Source organism: Pongo pygmaeus, chromosome 22 (assembly GCF_028885625.2).
Source record: "Pongo pygmaeus isolate AG05252 chromosome 22, NHGRI_mPonPyg2-v2.0_pri, whole genome shotgun sequence".
NCBI classification, from domain to species: Eukaryota; Metazoa; Chordata; class Mammalia; order Primates; family Hominidae; genus Pongo; species Pongo pygmaeus.
This window is the reverse complement of record NC_072395.2, coordinates 48,140,110-48,166,057: the sequence shown is the minus strand read 5'-3', so window position 1 is coordinate 48,166,057 and position 25,948 is coordinate 48,140,110.

Here is a 25,948-nt window from a genome sequence, read left to right as displayed (position 1 = left end):
GCTCCAAGATCTAATCCAAGGCACCACATTGCATTTAGTTGTCGTATCTCTCTGGTTTCCTACAGTTTGTGAGAATTTCTTGGTCTTTGTTTTTAATGATCTTGAGAGCCTTGAAGAGTCCTGGCCAAGTATTCTGTAGGATGAGCCCCTGATCTGTTTTTATCTGTTGCTTTCCTCATAGGGTCGTGGGATGTTGGAAAGAATAGGACAGAAAGGTTAAGTGCCCTTCTCCTCACATTGTATTAGGAGAGACATGCTATCCACATGACATCACTTGGTAGAGTGGTAAGCATTGTGGTTACGCATGGCTTAACTGCTCAGTCAAAGGAGTGTTTGTTAGATTTCTGCACTGTAAAAAAATTATTAAATTGCTAATATTTTCTTTTACTTTTCCATACTCTATTCTTGGAAAGTGAGTCACCAAGTCTATCCCACCCTCAAGGTTGAGGAGGGTGGCAATTAGGCCCACCTCCTGGAAAGGGAAGTATCTACACATATTACTCAAAATTCTTGTAGAAGAAAGATTTGTTCCTTTTTCTCCATTTGTGTGTGTATGTATGTGTGCATGTATGCATGTTTGAACTCATGGGTGTTTATCTGGTTCTTCAGTTTATGGTTAGTAATTTTTTTTTTTTTGGCTGTAACCATATTAGACGCAGCCATTGGAACTGCTTTCAGGTTGGTTCTTTATCCCTTTGATATGTCCCTTTTAATTTATTTGTTTCAACACTTCCTTACCTTTGGCCGCTACAAAATGCTCCTGACACACCTTGTACTTTCACTGCCTTAGCCCTAAATTCAGCAATTTTCCCAAGATGCTCTAATTCTTTTAAACGTATTTATGGAAGTGAAAGTAGATTCTCCTTTCAGTAATTATGGTACCATCATTTGATAGGCATATTATTTTAAAACTTACTTTTAGTTAAAGGATTTTCCAAGATTTGTAAAGGTTAATTTGCATTTGTTGAGATACTATAACATTTTATCAATACACAGATTTATTAGGCCATAATGATTTACATTATAAAACATTTTTTAACTTCTAAAGGGATTTTTTGGCAATATGTTCTTCTGAAAGATTTATTAAAGAATGCATGTAAGATATTTGGCTTGCCATATTTTAGTTCTGTACAATTTTTTCTTAATACATCTATCTCAAAAGGTTAATGCATCAGCCAGGATGCAGGAGGTTAGGCTGCAGTAACACAAACCCCCAGTGTCACTGGCTTCAGGCATTTATTCTCACTCAGGCTCCATGTCCACCTTGGGTGAGCAAGAGGCACCACTTAGGGCTCCAGGCTGAACAAGCCTCCACTCTGGATTAAGATTTGTCATCTTGACAGGAGGGAAAAAACATGCTTGTGACCAGAAGTGAGGCATTTTACTTCTCAAAGCAAGTCACATGGCCATCCCTGACTTCAAGGTTTACCATCCTGCTAGGTGCCCTAATGGAGGAGAGCTGGAAACATGGATGGACAGCTCTAATGATTAACACACTTCGGCATGTGTCTATCATTAGGGAACCTGACTCGCCCTAAGTTTTCCAACCTTCAGATAACTCTTTCCTTGAATGTACAAGTAAAATTCATGCAGAGTTTCCATATTGCAGGATGGAAAGGAGCCCCGTATCTTTTCCCAGTATTTCTAAAGCCCTCCAAGAAGCTTCTTTAACTCCACAGCCACTACTTGCCTTTAAAATTCCCTTACCACCCATACGACAATCTCCGAGAAGAGTGTAGCTCAGGAAAGGCTTCACTGCCCTTATTAACTTTTCCTGGGTCTAGACACTGGCCAGAACCTAATTCTTCACAGTAAATTTATGACTGAGCTAAAGTGACTAGAAACCCATCATTTTTAATTACCCGTGATTTTTCCAATGGACAAGCACTATTAACGTGCTACTGTATCTCCTTTTCATATTTCTTCCTTCAGTAATTATTTTAATAAGAGTTTCAGATTCTACTTTTTCTCTTAGCAATAAAATATTTTGTCATCACAAAATTTTCAAAAATTTCACTTTAATAATTGCATAATATCATATCATACGGAGGTTCCACTACTTATTTTCTAAAATGCCCATATCCTATACTATCAATTTCTATCTTTATAAAACAATAAAAGTACACTGCAATGGACACTTTTGTATATATATCTTTATATGTTATCACTCAATCCCATATCATAAATTCCTGGAAGAACTACTGAGTCAAAGAGAATCAGTGTTTTATGCTATTAATTCTTGCTATTAAATTAAATTTATCGAAGAGATTAATTCCAATGTAACTGATCCCTTGAACAACAAATTAATAAGCCCTATTAAGAGAAATAAAAATATAGAAACAGGAATAGATTTTGAATTAACATGATACCATCATATGTTTTAATTGGAGAACAGTAGTACATCTATTTAAGTAAGAAATAACTGATTATAGGTTAAACAACATTTTGGTTATAATAGGCTCAATGTGAAAATAGCAATGTATGGTTATAGACTCCGTAATCTTATCACCTGTTCACTGGCTTGCTAGTTTTAACACCTACCTTTTCTCACACCCACAAAAATCTTATTCGTATGATTTTATTTGTAGAGGAAACTATATTTTTATGAAACCCCAAACTGGGAAACATACAACAAAATAACATAAAAACAACATAAATTAGTAATGTAGAACCATATAAAAAGTTTTGGATTTGGAAAAATAATGTTTAGAATAATGGAACTGCACTTCTCAGTTTTCTAGAAAATATATATTCTTATTAATGCATTAAAAAACATCAGAGTTAATGTAGAAGAGTTAAATTTTATTCTTTCTGTGGAGGAGGGGAATTCTACTCTACAACTGTCATCATGGAAGACATCTCTAAAAAATTAAAAGGATTTCACTCTCTGCTGATGAGACTTGGAAGCAATTTCAAATTCCCTATGAACGGTTATGATTTGCAGGACAACATTAAAAACAGAAGTTGGAGTGACTTGTGAGGTCATTCCACACATAGGGTAGTATCATAGGTTTCTGTGGCTTAGTTACAATGACCTGTAACTTGTGTAAAAATCACCTACAGATATACAAACACATATATATACACACAGAGTTGTTAAAACTAGATAGCATAATTTAACCACAAAATCCACAGTTGCTTAAAACCAAGACAGCTCCAATTATTTAGCCACAGAAATGCAGAATCATTTAACCACCATATACAATGCGTATTGCCAGAAATACTAATTTCATATTCATATCCGGAATAGTTTGTATCATTAAAAATATTTTTCATATCTCCAACCTAGCTCTCTGGAAGATTACATGCTACCTTGACCCCAAAACTGATGAACAACAACATAGTTTGCTATAGTTGTATATGTCTAGCCAGCTTGGTTGGTCCCTATCCCTGTTCTTCTATAATGTGACAGTTTTCAAATTTCTTGCAGAAATTTTGATAATTCAATTAAAATATGATAATTTCATTGTGAAATACCAAATAAGTTTGTTTTGCCATGAGCATTTAATCTTGCCTAAAGGGAAATAATGGGGGAAAACACTAAGTAAGGTCAGTAGTGCCAGTGTTGTGTTATCTCAGATTGTTGTTGTATCATTGTTTTGGGGTTTATAAAACAACTGCATATAGAATTGGAATGGCTTTCGGCTGGTCACATTTGATTGAATAATAATTAAATGATGTCCTATATCTGGTGTCCAATATTGTGGTTGGCATACAGTATGCTTTTTAGGGTTATTATTATATTTTAGTCATTCCTTTTTTATTTTATTTTCATTTTTAGTTGACGCTTAATTGTGCATATTTGTGGGCTACACTGTGATGTGTTGATATACATATACCTTGTGTAATGATCAAATCAGGATAATTAGTGTGTCCATCACCTCAAACATTTACCATTTCTCTGTGGTAGGAACATACAAAATTCTCTCTTCTAGCTATTTTGAGATGTGTAATACCTTATTGTTGACTATGGTCACCCTACTGTGCCATAGAACATCAGCACTTATTCTTTCTTCCTAATTGTGACTTTTTATCCATTGACCTATCTCTCTCCTTTCTCCTCTTCTTCCCACCCTCTTCAGCTGCCAGGAACCACTGTTCTATTTACTACTTCTATGAGATCAACTTTTTAACATTCTGCCTATAAATGGGAACATGTAATATTTGTCCTTCTGTCACTGGCTTATTTCACTTAATTTCATTCAGATTCATCCACGTTGTTGTGAATGACAGGATTTTATCCTTTTTTATGGCTGAATAGTATTCCATTATATATATACATCACATTTTCTTTTTCCGTTTGTCTGTTATTGAACACTGAAGTTAATTCCATATCTCGGCTATTATGAATAGTGCCGCAATAAACATGGGAGTGAAGATATCTCTTTGACATACAGATTTTATTTTCTTCAGATACATACCCACTAACAGGATTACTGGATCAAACTAAAGAGCTTCTGCACAGCAAAGAAAACAATCAACAAAGTATAGAAACAATCTACAAAATGGGAGAAAATATTTGCAAACTATACATATGACAAGGGGTGAATATCCAGAATATATAAGAAACTCAAACAACTCAATAGCAAAAAAAAAAAAAAAATCTTATTTAAAAATGGGCAAAATACCTTAATAGGCATTTCTCCAAATAAAACACACAAATGACCAACAGGTATATGAAAAACTACTCAATATCACTAATCATCAGAAAAATGCAAATCAAAACTACAATGAGATATCACCTCACATCTGTTAGGATGGCTATCATCAAAAAGACAAAAAAAATAACAAGTGTTGTAGAGGATGTGGAGAAAAGGGAACCCTTGTGCACTGTTGGTGAGAATGTAAATTAGTACAGCTATTATGAAAAACAGCATACAGGTTCCTTAATAAAGACAGAACTATCTTATGACCAAGTATGCTCTTAATAGATGCTAACTAAATGAATGACAAAATGAATGATGTAGTAGCTATCTATTGTGGTGAAGCAGTATCACTACAAACATAGTAGCTTAAAACAACACACATTTATCATCTACAGTTTTTGTAGGTCAGAAGTCTGGACACAGTTTAGCTGGGTTCTCAGTCCCAAGGACTCACAAGGCTGTAATGAAGGTGTTGGCTAGAGCTGTGGTCTCATCTGAGGCTTGACTGGGGAAGGATACATTTCCAAGCTCGTGTAGTTGTTGGCAAATTTAGTTCCTTGTGGTTTTAGGACTAAAGGGCTTATTTTATTGGGGGTGTCAGCTGGACGCCCTTGCAGGCTGGGGACTGCCCTTACTCCCTAGATGCTGTTCCTAATTCCTTGCTGTGTGGGGTTCCCCAACATAGCTACTCACTTCCTCAAAGCCAGCAAGGGAGAGAGAGAGACTCCAGGAAGATGGATGATACAGTTTTGTTTTGTTTTGGTTTGTTTGTTTGTTTGTTTTTGAGACAAAGTCTCATTCTGCTGCCCAGGCTGAAGTGCAGTGGTGCAATCTCGTCTCACTACAACCTCTGCCTCCCAGGTTCAAGTGATTCTCCTGCCTCAGCCACCAGGGTAGCTGGGACTACAGGCGTGTGTCACTGCACCCAGCTAATTTTTGTATTTTTATTACAGATGGGGTTTCACCGTGTTGGCCAGGATGGTCTCGATCTCTTGACCTTGTGATCCACCCATCTCAGCCTCCCAAAGTGCTTGGATTACAGGCATGAGCCACCACACCTAGCCAGATGATACAGTTTTATGTAATATAATCACCTAATCCCATATACCCTGTCTTTTTGCCATATTCTATTATTTAGCAGCAGGTCACAGGTGCTGCTTACAATGAAGAGGAGATCACAGTAGGGTGTGACTACTAGGAGGTGGGGGTCAGGAGGGCCACTTTTAGTCTTTCCATTACAGATGGATATTTAAATATAAAATGTTGAGTTTTAACATAAATGACTCTACCCCTTTCCTAAAAGAAATTAGAATGTATGTACCTCAAATGACGCATTCTTGTTTACTGCATAAAGTGGCTAACAGTTTCCTTTTATTAAGACTTTTGTGTTTTGTAATCTACAGATCCCAAACAACACTGGACATGTAGAAATTAGAGACTAATGTTCCCAAACTATGGTTGGTTTTTTAAGGAATATCTGATTGTCTAACCTGGTGAAGGCCAATTATGGACTATGATATCAATAGGAGAAGTAGTAGAAGTTTTGGTAATAATGGAAATACATGATAGTAGTTTGTTTGCTGAGTATAACTTTATGTCAGGCATTGTGCCAAGTACATACATGTGCCAGTCAGGACGAATGTTAAAATTCCAGCCACAGTTGAATCCTGTGAGGTGCTGCACAGAGGCGAGCATGGGTTGGCCATGCCACTCTACTCCTCAGCCACACTTGATAGGCCTAACGGTGGCCCCAAGCCCAAGGGGGCCAGTGTTGAGTCTGCTCACAACAGTGCGGGGCTGGCTGAAAAGGCTGGGCTGATTCCTCAGGTTCTGTCTGGAATTTGCAGTAGCACAAAGAGAATACAGCATTTAACAACGAAAACTGATGCTTAAAATGTACCGTGAATGGATACGACAAGCTGGAGAGGCACGAACTGAAATGAAGGATCACAGATGGAATGAGCACTTTGGGAGGCCAAGGTGGTGGATCACCTGAGGTCAGGAGTACAACACCAGACTGACCAATATGGTGAAACTCTGTCTCTACTAAAAATACAAAATTAGCCAGGTGTGGTGGTGCATGCCTGTAATCCCAGCTACTTGGGAGGCTGACAGGAGAATCACTTGAACCCAGGAGGCGGAGGTTGCAGTGAGTCGAGATCATGCCACTGAACCCCACCCTGGGCAACAAGAGTGAAACTCCATCTCAAAAAAGAAAAGAAAGAAATGGAATGAACAGAATCATATACCTATTGTTTCAACAAATATTAACTGAGTGCTTAAAATGTGCTAGACACTGCACTGGGTGTTAGGGTGTAAAGGTAGACAAGGTAAACAGGTTCTAACCTTCATAGAGATGAATTCCACGAGGGAAGACACAATCAAAATTAAAACTAAAACTAATGCTCTAATCTGTTAAATCAAAACATATGTCTGCCCTCAGACCCAGGAATTCCCTATCTGTCATATACCCAACAACGGAGGTGCATTCTTTTTTTTTTTTTATTTTTATTTTTTTGAGACGGAGTCTCGCTCTGTCACCCAGGCTGGAGTGCAGTGGCGCAATCTCGGCTCACTGCAAGCTCCGCCTCCCGGGTTCCCGAGCCATTCTCCTGCCTCAGCCTCCCGAGTAGCTGGGACTACAGGTGCCCACCACCACGCCCGGCTAATTTTTTTGTATTTTTAGTAGAGACGGGGGTTTCACCGTATTAGCTAGGATGGTCTCGATCTCCTGACCTTGTGATCTGCCCGCCTCAGCCTCCCAAAGTGCTGGGATTACAGGCATGAGCCAGAGGTGCATTCTTATGTCCACCAAATGGCTCGTGCAGGATGTCTTTAGCAGTTTCATTTATAATAGCTAAAAATTGAAAATGGTTTAAATATCAACAAAAGGATGAATAAATAAGTTATCATAGAGCTGAATGTTATACAGTCATAAAAAAGGACAAATTACACATAACTACATGATGAATCTCAAAGCATTATGCTCAGTAAAAGAAGACACACACAACAGAGTATTTGCTATGTGATTACATTTCTATAAAGTTCAAGAACAGGCATAACAAATCAATGGTGAGAGAAGTCAGAATAGTGCTTATCTCTGGAAACAGGGAGGAAGGCACTCTGAGGACCAACTTGGAAAGGATGCAGGGAAATCTTCTGGGTTTGTAGTAATATTCCACTTCTTGATCTGGGTGGTGGTTACATGGGTTTAGATATGTAACAATTCATCAAGCTCCACATTAAAATTAAGTCACCTTATTGTATTGTGTTATACTGCAATAAAAATAAAATAGACAAAAATACTCACAAATTGTGTTTTCTGAAGGATACGATAGTAAGGCTGAATTGGGGACACTGGAGCAATGGCCTGCTTTAGGTAGAGTGGTCTATGTGGTTCTTTGTGGGGGCGCCATTTCTGCTGAGATCTAAGGGATTCAAAGGAGTTTGCCTTGGGAAGATCACAGGGAGAGCAGTCCAGTCCAAGGGCACTGCAGGGGCAAAGACCCTGAGGTGGGAATGAGCTCTGTGATGAGAAACGTGGCTCCAAATTAATGAGCTAGATGCGGCCTGGCACAGAGCCAGAGAAGTTGGCAGGGATAGGGTCATTCAGGGCCTTGGAAGCTGCAGTAAGAAGTTTAGGGATTACTCTAAGTGCCTTGAGAAACCACGGGAGGGCTTTAAGCAGGAAAGTGAAACGAGCTCACTTACAGCTGGAGAAGCAGCCACTCTGTCTGCAGGGTGGAAAATGGATGGCAGACTCTAAGGGTGCAGAGAGAGGAGGAGGGGCGGACAGGGTCCCAGGCAGGGCAGGGGAAGTGACAGATTTGAACTGGAGTCTTCACATGGCATCGACAGCACCTGTTGGTGAATCCAGCAGGTGGTGATGGTCTGGCTGGATTGGCTAGGACGCCCATTGCCCAATTTTCTAAAATGTGGAAAATCAAGAAGGGATAGAGGTGGGGGTTGGGGAAGAAGCAATAAGGCTGCTTTGGACATTTTAGCTTTGGACATTTTAACTTTGAGACATCTGTGTTCCAAGTGGAGGAGGAATTGCAGGCATTAGCCAGGAGCTCGGCAGAGAAGCATCACCATTAAGATGGCATGTGCATCCGTGGGAATGGACGTGCTCACCTACAGAAGTGCATGGACAGAGGGAGAGAGGAAATGAGGCTAAAGCAGAGGAGGACAAGTGTAGTCATTCCATCGTGGCAGCATGAATCTGTGTCATCTAAAGGGGAACTGGGACAAACCTCCCTGTGCTTGCTCTGGGAGGGTCCTGGGACCTTCCTGGGACCTCCTTATCACTCTGGATGTAGCTCACCACTACCCATCCCTCTAACAATGCTAGTGTGAATGAGTTCCTCATTCCTAAAAGAAAAGAGGACAACTTTAAAAAATGGCCACATTGGACATTTACTCAAGTTCTGAGATATTAACATGCCCATTTAAGAAATGTATTTTGCATCTGTTATTTGATGGCATGGCTACAACTTGCCATCAGGTTAATTCCCAAGGGAGTGCACTGAACTATAGAAATGAAGGCAGAATTTGGTGACAGTTTTATCACAAGTAAAATAAAAAAGACTAATTCCCACAAATGGGAATACAAAAATACCCCTGCATTGTCATAGCTGGTGAAACAGAACACCAGCTCCTCAGAGAGGACAGGCAGAGTTTGCTCCAGTCTTTCCGGGGTTAAAATAACTGAAGAGTCTTTGAGCTTGGGAGGAAGCAAAGGCAAGGCCTGGTAACAAATTCCTGACAGGAAGCAGGTCTGTGGGTGCAGGCCAATTGTCCAGTTCAAGGACAAAATGGGAAAAGCAGCAGAGGCCCCAGAAAAGCCTCCACCGAGTGTCCCATGGGCCACCCTGATAAGGCGTCTCTCCCATTCCTTCCTGGGACAAAGTGATGACTCACTTCAGAACCTGCCCCATGCCCTTTATAGATCAGTGTATGTAAATCTGTATGGAGAATAATACATGTTTCTTCTTGTGGTATATCCAGTAATAATTATCTAATTCTTCTATGATCATCATACATTTCTGATGTAAACAACTCTGAGGGTTGTTTTACTAAGACACCAGAATTGGAAGCAACATTGTCAACATGTGAGATCTGAAGTAGAAAAAAATCAGTAAGAAATTTCCTAAAACATGTTCTTTTCTTTTCTTTCTTTCTCTCTCTCTTTCTCTCTCTCTCTTTCTTTCTTTCTTTCTTTCCTTCTTTCTTTTTTTTCAATATAGGCTGCTCTGTCACTCAGGCTGGAGTGCAGTGGTACAATATTGGCTCACTGCAACCTCCTCCTCCCAGGCTCAAGTGATTCTTGTGCCTTAGCCTCCCGAGTAGCTGAGATTACAGGTTCATGCCAGCATGCCCGGCTAATTTTTATATTTTTTTAATAGAGACAGGGTTTCTCCATGCTGGCTAGGCTGGTCTGAAATTTCTGGCCTCAAATGATCTGCCCACCTCGGCCTCCCAAAGTGCTGGGATTACAGGCGTGAGCCACGCCGCCTGGCCAACATGTTCTTTTTTTAATGAGGCTCAATGCTATTGAGTTCACTAAATTTTACACACACACACACACACATACACACACACAAATACACATTATGTGATATTGTTTTTAGTAACTATGATAAATGGTTGGTTCTGTTTTGTGAAATCTACCATCCATTTTGATTAAACTTTACACATAGGTGCAGCAAGACTTGTGGCTGGCCTTCCTTGATTATGTCTGCAATATCCAATTCACATGAATCTTTTTCTGCATACTTATTTTGAATTCTAAGAAAATCAAAACAAGAAAGTAGGTACATCAAAACTTCCTCTTTTTCCAGAACACGTCACCTCTTTCCCATGTCATTGTTATTCCTCTTCTCGTTTTCTCTAGGACGTGATCATCTTGCCACAGCACCCACCCCTTCCTGCCTGAACCCCTGGGTGTCAGTTTCCTAGGTCTGCCATAACAGAATACCACAATCTGAGTGACTTAAAATAACAAAAATGTATTTATTCTCTTGCAGTTCTAGAGGCCAGAATTTCTAGATCAAGGTGTCAGCAGGGTCATGCCCCCTCTGAAATTCTGGATAGAATCCCTCCTTTCCTCTTCCAGCTTCTGGCAGGGATTGTCAGTCTCTGGAATTCCTTGACTTGCAGCTGCCTCACCCCACTCTCAGCCTCTACCATCATGTGGCATTTTTGCATTTTCCTCTTCTTATAAGGACATCAGTCATATTTTGATTAAACTTCAAACACCTCATCTTAACTATATTACATTTGTGAAGACCCTATTTCCAAATATAATCACATTTTAAGGTACTGGGGGGTTAGTACTTCCACCTATCTTTTTTGTGAACATACGATTCAACCTTTAACACACTGTGTCACTTACATTTGGTTGTAGTATAGTTTAAATCTCAAAAGAAACAAGGCTTAAATTTTTTTCATAATCCACATATTAAAAGTTCTATCACTAAAATTTCCAAGGGCAGTTAATCACAAAAATTATCTTTTCAAAATAAAGTAATATGTCAGTGCTTTGAGGAACCTTCAGCAGGCACCTGCATGTTTGTGTGTGTATACACACATAGAGACACACACACTTTCTCTCTTTCATGTACTACCTTTCTAGGAGCTTAATAATAAATAGGCCAGGCGCGATGGCTCATGCCTGTAATCCCAGCACTTTGGAAGGCCGAGGTGGGTGGATCACCTGAGGTCAGGAGTTTGAGACCAGCCTGTCCAACATAGTGAAACCCCATCTCTACTAAAAATAAAAATTAGCTGGGCGTGGTGGCACACACCTGTAATCCCAGCTACTCGGGAGGCTGAGGCAAGAGAATCACTTGAACCTGGGAGACGGAGGTTGCAGTGAGCTGAGATCACACCATTGCACTCCAGCCTGGGCGACAGAGCAAGACTCCATCTCAAAAAACAAACAAACAAACAATAAAAAGAGTGTAGGCTCCAGAGACCAGAGGGGCTTGAAGTTGGCTCTGTTACTGACTCAGGGTGTGTCCTGGGTTCTGCTACTCAGCCTTCCTCAAAAGTTGGTCATGAAACTGGAATGAGATGATGCATGGAAATTGCTTAGCCTGGGGATATACATCAAGTAGATGTTCAATAAATACCGCCCAGTATTAAGCAGCATGTAAGTAATACACTAATTGACTACTGGTTGTAATTTTTTTACTGCTATCCTTTTTTAAAAAAAAAAAAAACATGTTTTAAATTTTGAATAGTAATTAGGTTGGGGCGCTTATATAAAGGAGTTTCTGAAAATTAGAAAGTTCTGTTTTGTTTTGCTTTGCTTTATAAGTTATCAAAAATTGTAGAGCTTGATTTGGGTGAGATATTATAGTATATGACCCTTCTTAGTTAGAGTTTATGAAAAGCATCTAGCTTTGACATTAATCTTATTAGCAAAAGTCAGTCTTTGCTTAAAAAATGGATTTGAAAGCAGACAGACTTGAATTTGCATGTGACATTGGGCAGTCTCTCAACGTTTCTGAGCCTCAGTTTCCTCATCTTGAAACTAGGATTGTTAGGGGCTGAGAAGATAGGAACTTAAATGCTATGACTCAGATCCTAAAAAAAAAAAAATTAGAATGTTCCTTATTTTCCGTAACTGATCTCATTTTGGAGCTTCTGTGTTCCCCTATAAAAGGGGAAGAAAAGTCAAACTGGTCAGTATGAGTATCTTAGTTTTAACTGGTTTAAAACACTCTTTCAGGTTAACTCAGTCACTTTTGCATAAATGGGTAGTCTTTTGAGGATTTGAGTTAAGTCAATTTGGGATTTCTTTCCAGGGGCATCAAAACAAATATAAACAGAATTTATACATCATCCTGGTTTGAAGGTGGAAGTTGTAGGTACTAGAACTACATTGGGTCTAGGGGCTGTCTCCTGGGTTCATTCTGGCCTGTGAAATAAGCCAGACACAAAAAGCCACTTGTTGTATGATTCCATTTATATGAAATGCCCAGGATAGTTAACTCTATGGAGAGGAACTAGATTAATGGTTGCGAGTTGGGTGAGGAGGAAATGAAGTGTGATTGCTAATGGATACAGGGTTTCTTTTTGGGGTGATGGAAATGCCCTGGAATTAGATAGTGGTAACAATGGAAAAGTTTATGAATATAATAAAAGCTGCTGAATTGCATACTTTAAAGCGTGAATTTTGGGGGTATGTGAGTTACACTTAAATTTTTGTTGTTGTTGTTGTTGTTGTTTTAGACAGAGCCTCGCTCTGTCACCCAGTCTGGAGTGCCATGGCACAATCTCGGCTCACTGCAACCACCGTCTCCAGTGTGCAAGTGATTCTCCTGCCTCAGGCTCCTGAGTAGCTGGGACTACAGGTGCCCGCCACCATGCCTGGCTAATTTTTTGTATTTTTAGTAGAGACGGGGTTTCACCATGTTAGCCAGGATGGTCTTGATCTCCTGACCTCGTGATCCACCTGCCTTAGCCTCTCAAAGTGCTGGGATTACAGGCATGAGCCACCATGCCTGGACTTAAATTTTTAAAAATCACTCGTGGTCAGAATTAAAATTATTGTATTTCACTGTGTTTTTAGTTCTTTTGTGCATATGTTATCACAATTGGAATTTACTTTCTAGGAGAAAAAAAATCAGTTGCACATATTTGTGTAGGTTTATTTCTAGGCTGTCTGTTCTGTTCCACTGTCTATTCCTCACTGTCTTGATATTACAGCTATATAGAATTAGTAACTATTAATAGCAAGTACTCATTATTTGCACTTTATTCATTTTTTGGTCAAGATTGTTTTTGCTATTCTAGGGCCAGTGCCTTTCCGTATAAAGTTTGAAATAAGCTTATCTGTACCTACAGAAATCTTGCTGGGATTTTGATAGAAGTTTTATCTAATATATAGGCTGAGTTGGAAAGAACTGATGTATTTACTATGTTGACTCTTCCAATCCATGAACATGGTATGTCTCTCTATTAATTTAAGCATTGTTTGAGTTCCTTTATCAGCATCTTGTAATTTTTAGCATATAGATCTTATACATGTTTTGTTAAGTTTATTTAACCAAAATATTTAAATTTCTCTGGCATGATTATAAATAGTACTGTTTTTAAGTTCAGTTTTCACATGTCCATTCTTAGTAGATATAAAGACAAATGATTTTTGTCTGTTAATTAGGTATCTGGCAACTTTGTTTAATTCACTTCTAGGAAATTTTTGTTGTTGTTTGATAGGTTCATTGGGCTTTTCTATTCAGACATTTATGTCATCTGCAAATAGGGACAGTTTTTATTTCTTCTTTTCCAATTTGCATACATTTTATTAATTTTCCTTGCATTATTGCAGTGCCTAGAACTTTTAGTATTGTGTTGAATCAGAGTGGTGAGAGTAGATGTCCTTTCTTCGTTTCCAATCTTAGAACAAAATAATTCAGTCTTTCACTATTAAGTATGATGTCATGTACTGGCCATTTTCAATCTGCATCTTGGGAAGCACCATGTGGGACCCATGCCATACTGAATATCAGGCTATTCTCAGGAGGTTGATGTTCTTCTGGGCTATACCCTGGGAAGTGAGAAACAAACCTTCCTTGGGGAACTTCTCTCAAATCTTTTCTTATTTTTTTTACACAAACTATAAGTCAACCCAGCCTGGAGTGCAGTGGCATGATAATAGCTCACAGCAGTCTCAAGCAACCCTCTCACCTTAACCTCCAAAGTAGCTGGAACTACAGGTGTGTGCCATGACACCAGGCTAATTTTTATTTTTATTTGTCATAGAAATGGGTGTCTCACTATGTTACCCAGCTGATCTCAAACTCCTGGGCTCAAGCAATCCTCCCACTTCAGCCTCTCAAAGTGCTGGGATTATTGGCATGATCCACGGCACCCAGCCATGCCCTCAAATTTTTCTGGTTGTTTCAAACTCTATGCCTCTGCCTATGTCTCCACCCTGCCAGTTATATCCTCTCCACTTTTCATTCCATGCTTAAGGGACCAGAAGCTTGCCTTCTTCCTGAAACCTTTAAGAAATGGGGCTTCCTTTATATCACATCCTCTATGATTAGTCTAGTGCAGGAGTCTTTAAAGTGTGGTATGTCAATTGCTGGGCAACCCCAAGACCCTAGCAGGGGGTTTGTGCCTATGACGCACAAAATGATTTTGATAAATACAAAGACATTATTTGCTTTTAAAAATGTATTGACATTCTTCATTAATGTTGTAAAAATATTGGTGTGTAAAATTACTAGCACCATAGCAACAATCAAGACAGTGGTATTAGGCCAGGCTCAGTGACTCATGCCTGTAATCCCAGCACTTTGGGAGGCCAAGGCGGGCAGATCACTTGGGTCAGGAATTCAAGACCAGCCTGGCCAACATGGCTAAACCCCGTCTCTACTAAAAATACAAAAATTAGCCAGGCGTGGTGGTGCATGTCTGTAGTCCCAGCTACGCAGGAGTCTGAGGCATGAGAATCGCTTGAACCCGGGAGGCGGATGTTGCAGTGAGCTGAGGTTGCACTACTACACTTCAGCCTAGGCAACAGAGTGAGACTCTGTCTCTAAAAAAAAAAAAAGACAGTGCTGTTAAACACAACTAGTAGTCATTGCATTTTTTACCGCCATCCATGTACAGTTAAAAAAAAATCAGTTTCATTAAATTATGTCCTCCATGAAGCAACAAAAAAAATTAATGCTATTAAATCTCATCCCTTAAGTACACATCTTTTTAATATTTTATATAACCAGACAGGAAGTATGCATAAACCACCTCTGCTACATACTGGACCACAGAGGTTGTATGAAGAAGCAGAAGCAAGTTGTGAGTATTCTGAACTAGGCTTTTTTTCATAAAACACCACTCTTATTTGAAAAATAACTGACATACAAACTATAGTTATTCAAACTTAGGTATTATGGAGATATTTTCTTGAAAATGATTAAAGCAAGCCTGTCACTTCAAGAAAAACAGCTGAGAGCATTTGTTGCTAATGATAAAATTTGAATTTTCAACAAAAATAAGAATTTTAGAAATTTGTATCCACCCCTGTGAACTTACTTCCGAGTGCTTACAGACATTTCTGATGACATGGATAGTGATATTAACAAATGTGATTTTTAAAAATATTGAGTAATGAAATGTGTCAAGATTTGAGAGAGATCTATATAACTTAGTGAACTGATATTTTCCAAGTGGCCATTACATAATGTTACAGAAACATACATGAGTAAAAGATCTATTCAAAGCATGAGATGGATAAATTAAGTTTAATATATCAAAGTATGAAAATTCATTGCTATACTTTGAAATTCCATATGGCAACTAAACATTAAGAAGTAGGATTTTTTTCAAAGAATAATTCCACAATAATCTGAAATGGCAATTAATATACCTTGCATTTTTGAACTATTAATAAATATGTGTGTGAAGCTGGATTTTCTTCATGTACTTCAACCAAAACAGCAGATTGAAACAGACTGAATGCAGATGCAGATATAAAAATTTAACTTTCTATCAAACTAGACATTGAAGAGATTTCCAAAAAATATTTTTTTAAAAAGTCACTCCTTACATATTGTTTTGGACAACGTAATTATTTCCCAAAAATGTATCCCTTAAGTTAACATGTAATGGATTTAACATTGCTCTTATAAGAATGAATTAAAAAATATTTTTAAATGTCTCAATTTTAATTTATAAATATATTAACTACTGATAAATATATAACCCCTGTAAACCAACAAAAGTTATCTGGGGCCTTAATAATTCTTAATATTGCAAAGGTGTCCTGAAATAAAAAAAAGTTTGAGAACTTACTCGTCACTGCCACAAGTTTTCTCATTTATGATTAAAGGGAAGCTTTGAGTATTTATCAAATTCTTTTCTCTCTCCACAAGCTTAGCTTTCAAGACTGTTGTCTCGTCTGAGCTTAACAAATCTAGTTTGCTCCTCAAAGCTGAACAAAGTTGTCTTTGTTTTAGGCAGTATCTGCCTTCCCCTGAAGCAATAAATGCCTCTGATTCAATCTGTGGGGAGCCACAGGGCAAAATGATTTGCAAGGAATAAAAAAAAATACATCGGTTTACCATATGAAAAATATTATCGTCATTACATGGGTATTAAATGGGATTTGTATCTTTAGTAACTGGCAGAGTACCTTGCAGAGAATAGCTACTCAATTCTTGTGGTTCCATTCCCCAAATAAGATACAGATCTAAATCTAACCAAGTAAAATAGTATTGAGGTTTTCCCAGTGCACAAACTATTCTATGCATTAAAAGTGGTCATTTTTAAAAACAACTAATCAAGAAGTATTTATTAAGTAACTGAAATGTACAAGGCACTTAGCTAGCAAGGTGCTAGCTGGGAACGCAAATCCAATTAGAAACAAATACTGTTTTATATGCTCGAGAGCAATAGGTCTCAACCTTGGTTATACATTGGAAACATCTAGGGAGTTTTTTAAAAGTACCAACACCTGGGCTTCAGTCCAATAGATTTTGATTTAAATGGTTTAGGGTGTGTTCTGAACATCAGTATTCTTTAAAATTCCTCAGTGGATCTTAATGGACAACCAAGGTAGAGAACAGTGGATTAAAACTGTAGAGTTTCAAATAAACTCCATTATATTCATTCATTCACTTGTTCATTTATTTTATAGGTATTTATTGAGCACCTACTATGTTCCAGGAACTCTCATGTTGGGGATATGGCAGTAAACAAAACAAGGCATCTGCTCTCATGAGGCTAAAGTTCTAGCAGAGACAGAAACTACAGACATAAGCACATAAATACATGTTACGTCATTGGTGATAAGAACTCTGAAGAGGAAGAAAGCATGTTCGGGGAGTAGGTGGGTTAAGGTGCTTTTCAAGGGGCCATTCAGAGAGTCTCCTGTCAAAGTGGGCTGAAGACACAGAGAGTGGTGCTGAAAGGAAATCGAGCAGCTACTCTGGGAGGTTCATGCCAGGCCAAGCAAAAGTAAGTCAGAACTTGGCCCTTCTGATGTTCCAGATGCAAGAGGAGGCAATCGCTAGAGTGGTGGTTGAGAGGGAGAGCAGAAGGAGGTGGGCTGAGAGGCACCCTGGTCAGGACTTTGCACTTTATCCCGAGCTAGACCATAGGGTGCTAGAGAGTTCTGAGCAGTGCAGTGATATTCTGACACTGGCTTTGAAACATCACATGAAAGAGATTGCAGGGAGCACCACTCAAGGGTAGAAGCAGGAAGATGAGTTAGGAGGGTATTTCAACAATCCAGTTGAGAAGGGATAGGGTGAGGGCCAGGGGGTACATTGAAGGTGGCGAGAAGTGGTTTCAGCCAAGATAGGCTGTGGTGGAAGAGCCAGCAGAATTCACTGATGATTTGGAGTTGAGAGTAGAAGATAGTGGACAGCCAAGGCAACTCCAAGGTTTTCTGCCTGAGCAACATGTCTGCTCCTTGCAGCAATGCAGTCGGGTGGTTGGAAAAGGCATTTTCTCTAATTTATGAATGAGAAACTGAGGCCAAGAGAAGGGTAAGTGGCAAATGCAAGACCATACAGCTGATAAATCGCTAGAATTATTTACTGCCTGCCAACTCTTCAGATTCCAGGTCTAGGGATTCTTTCCTTTGTCAAAGTTTGAAACCACAATAACATAGGAGCAAGCTCCACTTCCTTGAAGTTTGTTTTCTATCTGTGAAGTTAGGAGCTAGAGATAAACACCAAGTCTTAAATTAGTGCTAAACTCTGTGTACTAGTGCCACATGGGTGGGAGAGGCTATAGGCGTTTTCAAGATCCTATGGCCTTGGCAGAGTGAGCAAGAGCAGAGTGAACAAGGCAGGCTGGAGGGGCTGGGTAGGAAGAGGACAGAGAAAGGAAGGGAGAGGCCATTGCTTGCAGGGTAAAGGAAAGAGGCTGATATATGTACATATCGTGTGTTCAGACATCAAAGTATAAAGCTCTATATTTGGTTGGACAAGAAGATGCAAGTGCATTGAGGAGGAGGGGGGAACAGGTGGGCGGAGGTGGGGGAATCAGGGAGTTGAAATGAATTTGATAATTTAGGGCCAGATTATAGGAGACATTAAATGCCTATCTAATAGCGAGTGAGCCCATGGACTCCTAATAGAGATAATAAAGATTAGAGAAATATTGATGTGATTTCAAGGTGATAGTTAAGCTTATTAGGAAAGCAATAATAAAACCTCCATTAAAGCAGGTCAAGAATATAGTTCTAATTTAATAACAAGTTGGATTAATCGGCTAGTCTTTAGAAGAAGTTTCATAATCACAGAAGCCTTTGAACTTGATGGGGGAGTTAACAGTAATTATTGTCAATAAGAACAGAGATCCCTTTGAAATAATAAGGCATTAAAATAAGGTGTAAAAGCAGTTGAGTGGCTTCCATTTGTACAAAACAGCAAAACAGCTTCAGGCCAAATGTATGCCTGGCTTGGGAGAGGCTGGAAGAAGAGCTCTATTTGCCCACCGGCTGGCTCTAGAGTGAGCAGTTGCATTTGTTTTGTGGGTGTGGCTAAGACAGGACAACTGGGAAGGCATTTGAATGGCAAAACTCTTTCAATAAGGCCTAACTGGTTTGGGGAGTTCCGGAGGGTGTGTACTTAAGGTAAGTTGGGGGTATTTAGTTAGGCCTACAATCCCTCATAATACTAGGTGGGGTATTGTGCAAAGAGAAGGCAGGAAAAATGTTCTAGATATGTTCGTGTGGTTTTTTGTTTCTCTCAAGAGGGAAAAATGTTCTTAAATCAAACTGTGGTCTACTTGAGAAACCCATGGCCATATGGAGTATATTTTAAAAAGGAGCAATTTTTGAACCAATACTCTTTGGCCTTTAAAATATATGAATCTACTTGATATCACTTCTGTTGCTTTAGTGGAACAGTCAACGTGAATAACAGAATTTAGAGTTGCAAGTGTCTTCCGCAGTTTAGAAGTGCTCAGAGACAAAGAAGGTGAAGTTCAATAGGGTAAAGAGTAGGTGTCAAATGAAAAAGAACTGGTCCAACAATTTCAACACCTGCTTTTTCCAATACACTTGTGCAATATTATTGCATGTTAAATATGAATACATCAATTATCCAAAGAGAGTCTTGAAATTTTGAAACAACGTCATCATTAACAACAAAAATACAACACTCCTTAAATGCTGTAAATATTAATTTTCAGCCATTATATTTACACCAAATAATTATGTCTGGAGAGTTTCACCATAAATCATATAGGCGAGGCATGGAAACATCAGGCAAATAGAACCAAGCAAAAGAAAAAAGAGAATAAAAAATTATCATCAGACTAAATAAACATGAGATGCCACAGGAATATGTAGATGTTAGTGTGTGAGACAAAGTGAGGGACCATCATGGATTACACATTTCTTGTGAATCCAGGAACCATTTTAGGTGAAAGGAAAGGAGGCACAGAAGTGCCTGGACCCATGCAGGATGAAGGAATCGGAGTGAACTGCTTTGCTTTTCACCTCAGTGCAATCCAGCACAGCCTTTCCAGATGGCTTTGAGAAAGAGCAGCTGATTGAATGATGTGTTTCTTTCCTGCAAACCCATTGCATCTGGGGGTGGTCAGGCGAAAATGAACTACGTTGCAGCCTCGATGGAGGAGGAGGTGTGAATAAGAAAAGAGGGTGCAGTCCCACCCCACTTCTCTTGTGGCTGCTGTGAAATCTGGGCCAAAGATTGCTCAAGATGGAAGAGGATCTGTTTTCAAACCCAGTTCTGCCACGTATTTGTGATGTGATTGCGGGCAAATTACTAAATCCCCCTTTTTTAAAATTTTTATTTATTTATTTTTTATTATACTTTAAGTTCTAGGGTACATGTGCACAGCGTGCAGGTTTGTTACATATGTATACATGTGCCATGTTGGTGTGCTGCACCCATTAACTCGTCATTTACATTAGGTATCTCTCCAAATGCTATCCCTCCCCCCTCCCCCCACCCCACGACAGGCCCCGGTGTGTGATATTCCCCTTCCTGTGTCCATGTGGTCTCATTGTTCAATTCCTACCTATGAGTGAGAACATGCGGTGTTTGGTTTTTTGTCCTTGTGATAGTTTGCTGAGAATGATGGTTTCCAGCTTCATCCATCCTTTTTTTATGGCTGCATAGTATTCCATGGTGTATATGTGCCACATTTTCTTAATCCAGTCTATCATTGATGGACATTTGGGTTGGTTCCAAGTCTTTGCTATTGTGAATAATGCTGCAATAAACATACATGTGCATGTGTCTTTATAGCAGCATGATTTATAATCCTTTGGGTATATACCCAGTAATGGGATGGCTGGGTCAAATGGTATTTCTAGTTCTAGAACCTTGAGGAATCGCCACACTGTCTTCCACAATGGTTGAACTAGTTTACAGTCCCACCAACAGTGTAAAAGTGTTCCTATTTCTCCACATGCTCTCCACACCTGTTATTTCCTGACTTTTTAATGATCACCATTCTAACTGGTGTGAGATGGTATCTCATTGTGGTTTTGATTTGCATTTCTCTGATGGCCAGTGATGATGGGCATTTTTTCATGTGTCTGTTGGCTGCATAAATGTCTTCTTTTGAGAAGTATCTGTTCATATCCTTCGCCCACTTGTTGATGGGGTTGTTTGTTTTTTTCCTGTAAATTTGTTTGAGTTCTTTGTAGATTCCAGATATTAGCCCTTTGTCAGATGAGTAGATTGCAAAAATTTTTTCCCATTCTGTAGATTGCTTGATCACTCTGATGGTAGTTTCTTTTGCTGTGCAGAAGCTCTTTAGTTTAATTAGATCCCATTTGTCAATTTTGGCTTTTGTTGCCATTGCTTTTGGTGTTTTAGACATGAAGTCCTTGCCCATGCCTGTGTCCTGAATGGCATTGCCTAGGTTTTCTTCTAGGTTTTAGGTCTGACATTCAAGTTTTTAATCCATCTTGAATTAATTTTTGTATAAGGTGTAAGGAAGGGATCCAGTTTCAGCTTTCTACATATGGCTAGCCAGTTTTCCCAGCACCAGTTATTAAATAGGGAATCGTTTCCCCATTTCTTGTTTTTGTCAGGTTTGTCAAAGATCAGATGGTTGTAGATGTGTGGTGTTATTTCTGAGGGCTCTGTTCTGTTCCATTGCTCTATATCTCTGTTTTGGTACCAGTACCATGCTGTTTTGGTTACTGTAGCCTTGTAGTATAGTTTGAAGTCATGTAGCACGATGCCTCCAGCTTTGTTCTTTTGGCTTAGGATTGACTTGGCAATGTGGGCTCTTTTTTCATTCCGTATGAACTTTAAAGTAGTTTTTTTCCAATTCTGTGAAGAAAGTCATTGGCAGGTTGATGGGGATGGCATCGAATCTATAAATTACCTTGGGCAGTATGGCCATTTTCACGATATTGATTTTTCCTATCCATGAGTATGGAATGTTCTTCCATTTCTTTGTATCCTCTTTTATTTCGTCGAGCAGTGGTTTGTAGTTCTCCTTGAAGAGGTCCTTCACATCCCTTGTAAGTTGGATTCCTAGGTATTTTATTCTCTTTGAAGCAATTGTGAGTGGGAGTTCACTCATGATTTGGCTGTTTGTCTGTTATTGGTGTATAAGAATGCTTGTGGTTTTTGCACGTTGATTTTGTATCCTGAGACTTTGCTGAAGTTGCTTATCAGCTTAAGGAGATTTGGGGCTGAGACAATGGGGTTTTCTAAATACACAATCATGTCATCTGCAAACAGGGACAATTTGACTTCCTCTTTTCCTAATTGAATACCCTTTATTTCTTTCTCCTGCCTGATTGCCCTGGCCAGAGCTTCCAACACTATGTTGAATAGGAGTGGTGAGAGAGGGCATCCCTGTCTTGTGCCAGTTTTCAAAGGGAATGCTTCCAGTTTTTGCCCATTCAGTATGACATTGGCTGTGGGTTTGTCATAGATAGCTCTTCTTATTTTGAGATACGTCCCATCAATACCTAATTTATTGAGAGTTTTTAGCATGAAGGGCTGTTGAATTTTGTCAAAGGCCTTTTCTGCATCTATTGAGATAATCATGTGGTTTTTGTCTTTGGTTCTGTTTGTATGCTGGATTATGTTTATTGATTTGCATATGTTGAACCAGCCTTGCATCCCAGGGATGAAGCCCACTTGATCATGGTGGATAAGCTTTATGATGTGCTGCTGGATTCGGTTTGCCAATATTTTATTGAGGATTTTTGCATCGATGTTCATCAGGGATATTGGTCTAAAATTCTCTTTTAATCCCCTTTTTATTTTAGCCACAGTCCTCCTATTTCTAAAATGTGAATGATGACTACCTCATGCTTGGGTATGTTTTGCTTTGTTTGATTGTATAGGTGTATAAGTGTTCAAGAACTTTATGGAAGACAGTGTGAGTTAAGCTTATGGAAAACTGAAGTGCTGTACAGGTGAGAGGTATGGTTGTATTATTTCTACTGATGGTGGTTTGGGTGGGTACAGTGAGGGCTGACTGTGTGATCTCCAGTACTGGTTTGGCTCTTGCTGCCAGAACCCTCCCCTTTGCTCACATGTACACCCTGACCATGGTTGTGAGAGGATGGGGGAGTTTTGTCTCTGGTATCTATTTCAAAGGTCGAGAGGCTGAAGGATGTCCAACGGAGAAAATGTTCTACATCTAGGCTCAAGCACAAATTGCTGTTCACTTCATATTCTTAAAACTTACAGCGTGGTCATGATGTGGAAAAAAAGCATTTTGTTTCCTTTCAGTCATAAGAGAATAAAATGATGAATTTACTTAAATTTCCTGTGAGAGATTTTGCTTTGACACAAGGAATAATGAGATGTCCTGGTGTTTTGGTGAAGACGGTACACTGGGTTCCTGAGAAAGGTGGCAGGATACATTGAAAAACAGGGCAAAGACCTGCCCAATGTCAGGGACAGGTTCCATTTTACTTATATTCGTTTATTATGCTCATTTATTATGCTCGGCTTGTGAATCAGTACAGCTGACAAAGTTTTTGACATAAATGCTTCATCACTAAGTTGCAGCTTCACTAGAACATAACCTGATTCAGACTAAAAGGTATTCTAAGGCCACAGTTCATATACGTGGTGTGGTGGAATACACAAGCCATACAAAATGGTCTGAGGTCACCAGCTCTCCATGTACCATGGCTGAAGGAAAAAATCCAGCCTGCACTGCCCTTGCCAGCATTTGCCAAAAAAAAGAATTTGCACAAAGGCATCAAGCAGGCTCATGGTTTCCCTAGAACCCTCTACAGATAGTCACAAATATCTCAAATTTTGTAACATGATGCTTATTCCTTATCAGAACCCACAGTAGTAATGTGAACAACAATTTTGGTTCTAATCCATCTACAGAAAGGCATCACCTGATGTATATTCTGAAGAAGTAATTGGTCACAACTAATAGCAACTTACTAAAAAAATTGACATTATTTTCTTGGCCTCGTTAAGCACCAAGCATCTTTAGGATAGTATTTGTGTTGATTAATTTTATGTGTCAACTTGGAAGGTGTCTTGGGATGAGATTAACATTTACATTGGTGAACTTTAAGTAAGGCAAATTGCCCTTCATAATTTGGTGGGCCTCATCCAATCAGTTGAAGGTCTGAATAAAAGAAACAGACCAGCCTCCCTGAGCAACAGGGAATTTTCCCGTAGATGACCTTCAGGCTTCCTCTGCACAATCAGCTGTCTTGAATCTCCAGCAGGCCCATTTTGCAGATTTTGGACTTACCAGCCTCCAGAATAATGTGACTCAATTTTTTATAATAAATCTCTGTCTCTTTCTTTTGGATAAACATGTGCTAATTATCAAGCTTGTGAAGGGGTGGGGAAATAAAATTTACCAAGCATCCACAATGCAATGTGATGTACATCACATATATTGCTTCCTTTGACCTTTAAGACAATCTATCACATGATTATCAAGATCCCCATTTCACATATCAGTGCACAGAGGCAGTGTACCAACCCCTGGGCGAATCGAACCCAAGTCCATCTGATCCCATAGGGAAGACTCACTGCACTGACCCAGCATTGTCCATTTCCTGATTGTACCTCATCACCCAAAACACCTTGAGCATGTTTTCGTTGTTGGGAATATCTGCCGGGGCTTGTAGGCGTGGAGGGGTTATTCTTGCCACGGGACTTTGTTTAATGAAAAGAACAGTAGACAGGGAATCCTCACCATGGGGCATAAACCCCTGTTGCCTCTAACCCCCTTAGGACAAGTCCATCTCTCAGCACCTGAAATCTCTATTGACTATACAGTGGTTTACTTCTTTAGGTACCTATTGCAGAGATTTGCTTTAAGAAACAAACAAAATAATGCGTGGGTTAACATTAAAAAAAAAAATAAATTAACAGATAAAAAGAGCATACGGAGAAAAGGATAAAGGAGTTCTAATGAGAACTTCACAAATTCATATAAGTTCAAAGATCTTGAAGACACATAGGCCGGGCGTGGTGGTTCATGCCTGTAATCCCAGCACTTTGGGAGGCCAAGGTGGGCGGATCACCTGAGGTAAGGAGTTTGAAACCAGCCCGGACAACATGGTGAAACCCTGTCTCCACTAAAAATACAAAATTAGCCAGGTGTGGTGGCGAGTGCCTGCAATCCCAGCTACTCAGGAGGCTGAGGCAGGAGAATCACTTGAACCCGGGAGGCAGAGGTTGCAGTGAGCCGAGATAGCGCCATTGCACTCCAGCCTGGGCAAAAAGAGTGAAACTCCACTCAAAAAATAAAAATAAAAATAAAAAATGACACCTAAGTATAGCTTGAATATTTTAGTGTCTAATTCCATGCATCATTGTGCAAAACAGAATTTAAATGGGAATTTTTAAATATTGACTGATTTAATCCAGTAAATAGTTATTGTGTGGCTCCCATATACTCAGCAGCATGCTACAGGCTGAGCGGCTATAGAGAGACAGATAAGGCAGTAACTGCTACCAAAAAATTTCTTATCTAGATAGGAAAGAAGATTAAACAAATTAAGTTGCTATGTACCAGTCACTTTGTAAGCATTTTACACGCATATTTTCTTTTAATTATTGCAACAATGCTTGTTAGGCAGTAGGTACCATCATTACCCCAATGTACAGAGTTTCTAAAAAGAGAGAAAGAGCCTTCGAGGGATTAGTACTAAGCCCCTCATGCTGTTAGGGGTGATCCAGGCTGGGCATTGAGGCTCCTGAACTCTGACTCACAACCACACTGCCTCAACAGTCAGCAATGTCATTCATACTAACTCTCAGCAGAATGTGAAAGAGTCTGGGATTTTGCTGAAAGCAAAGTACCATGGAAGCCCCGAGATGCAAGAGATTCCTTATAAGAAG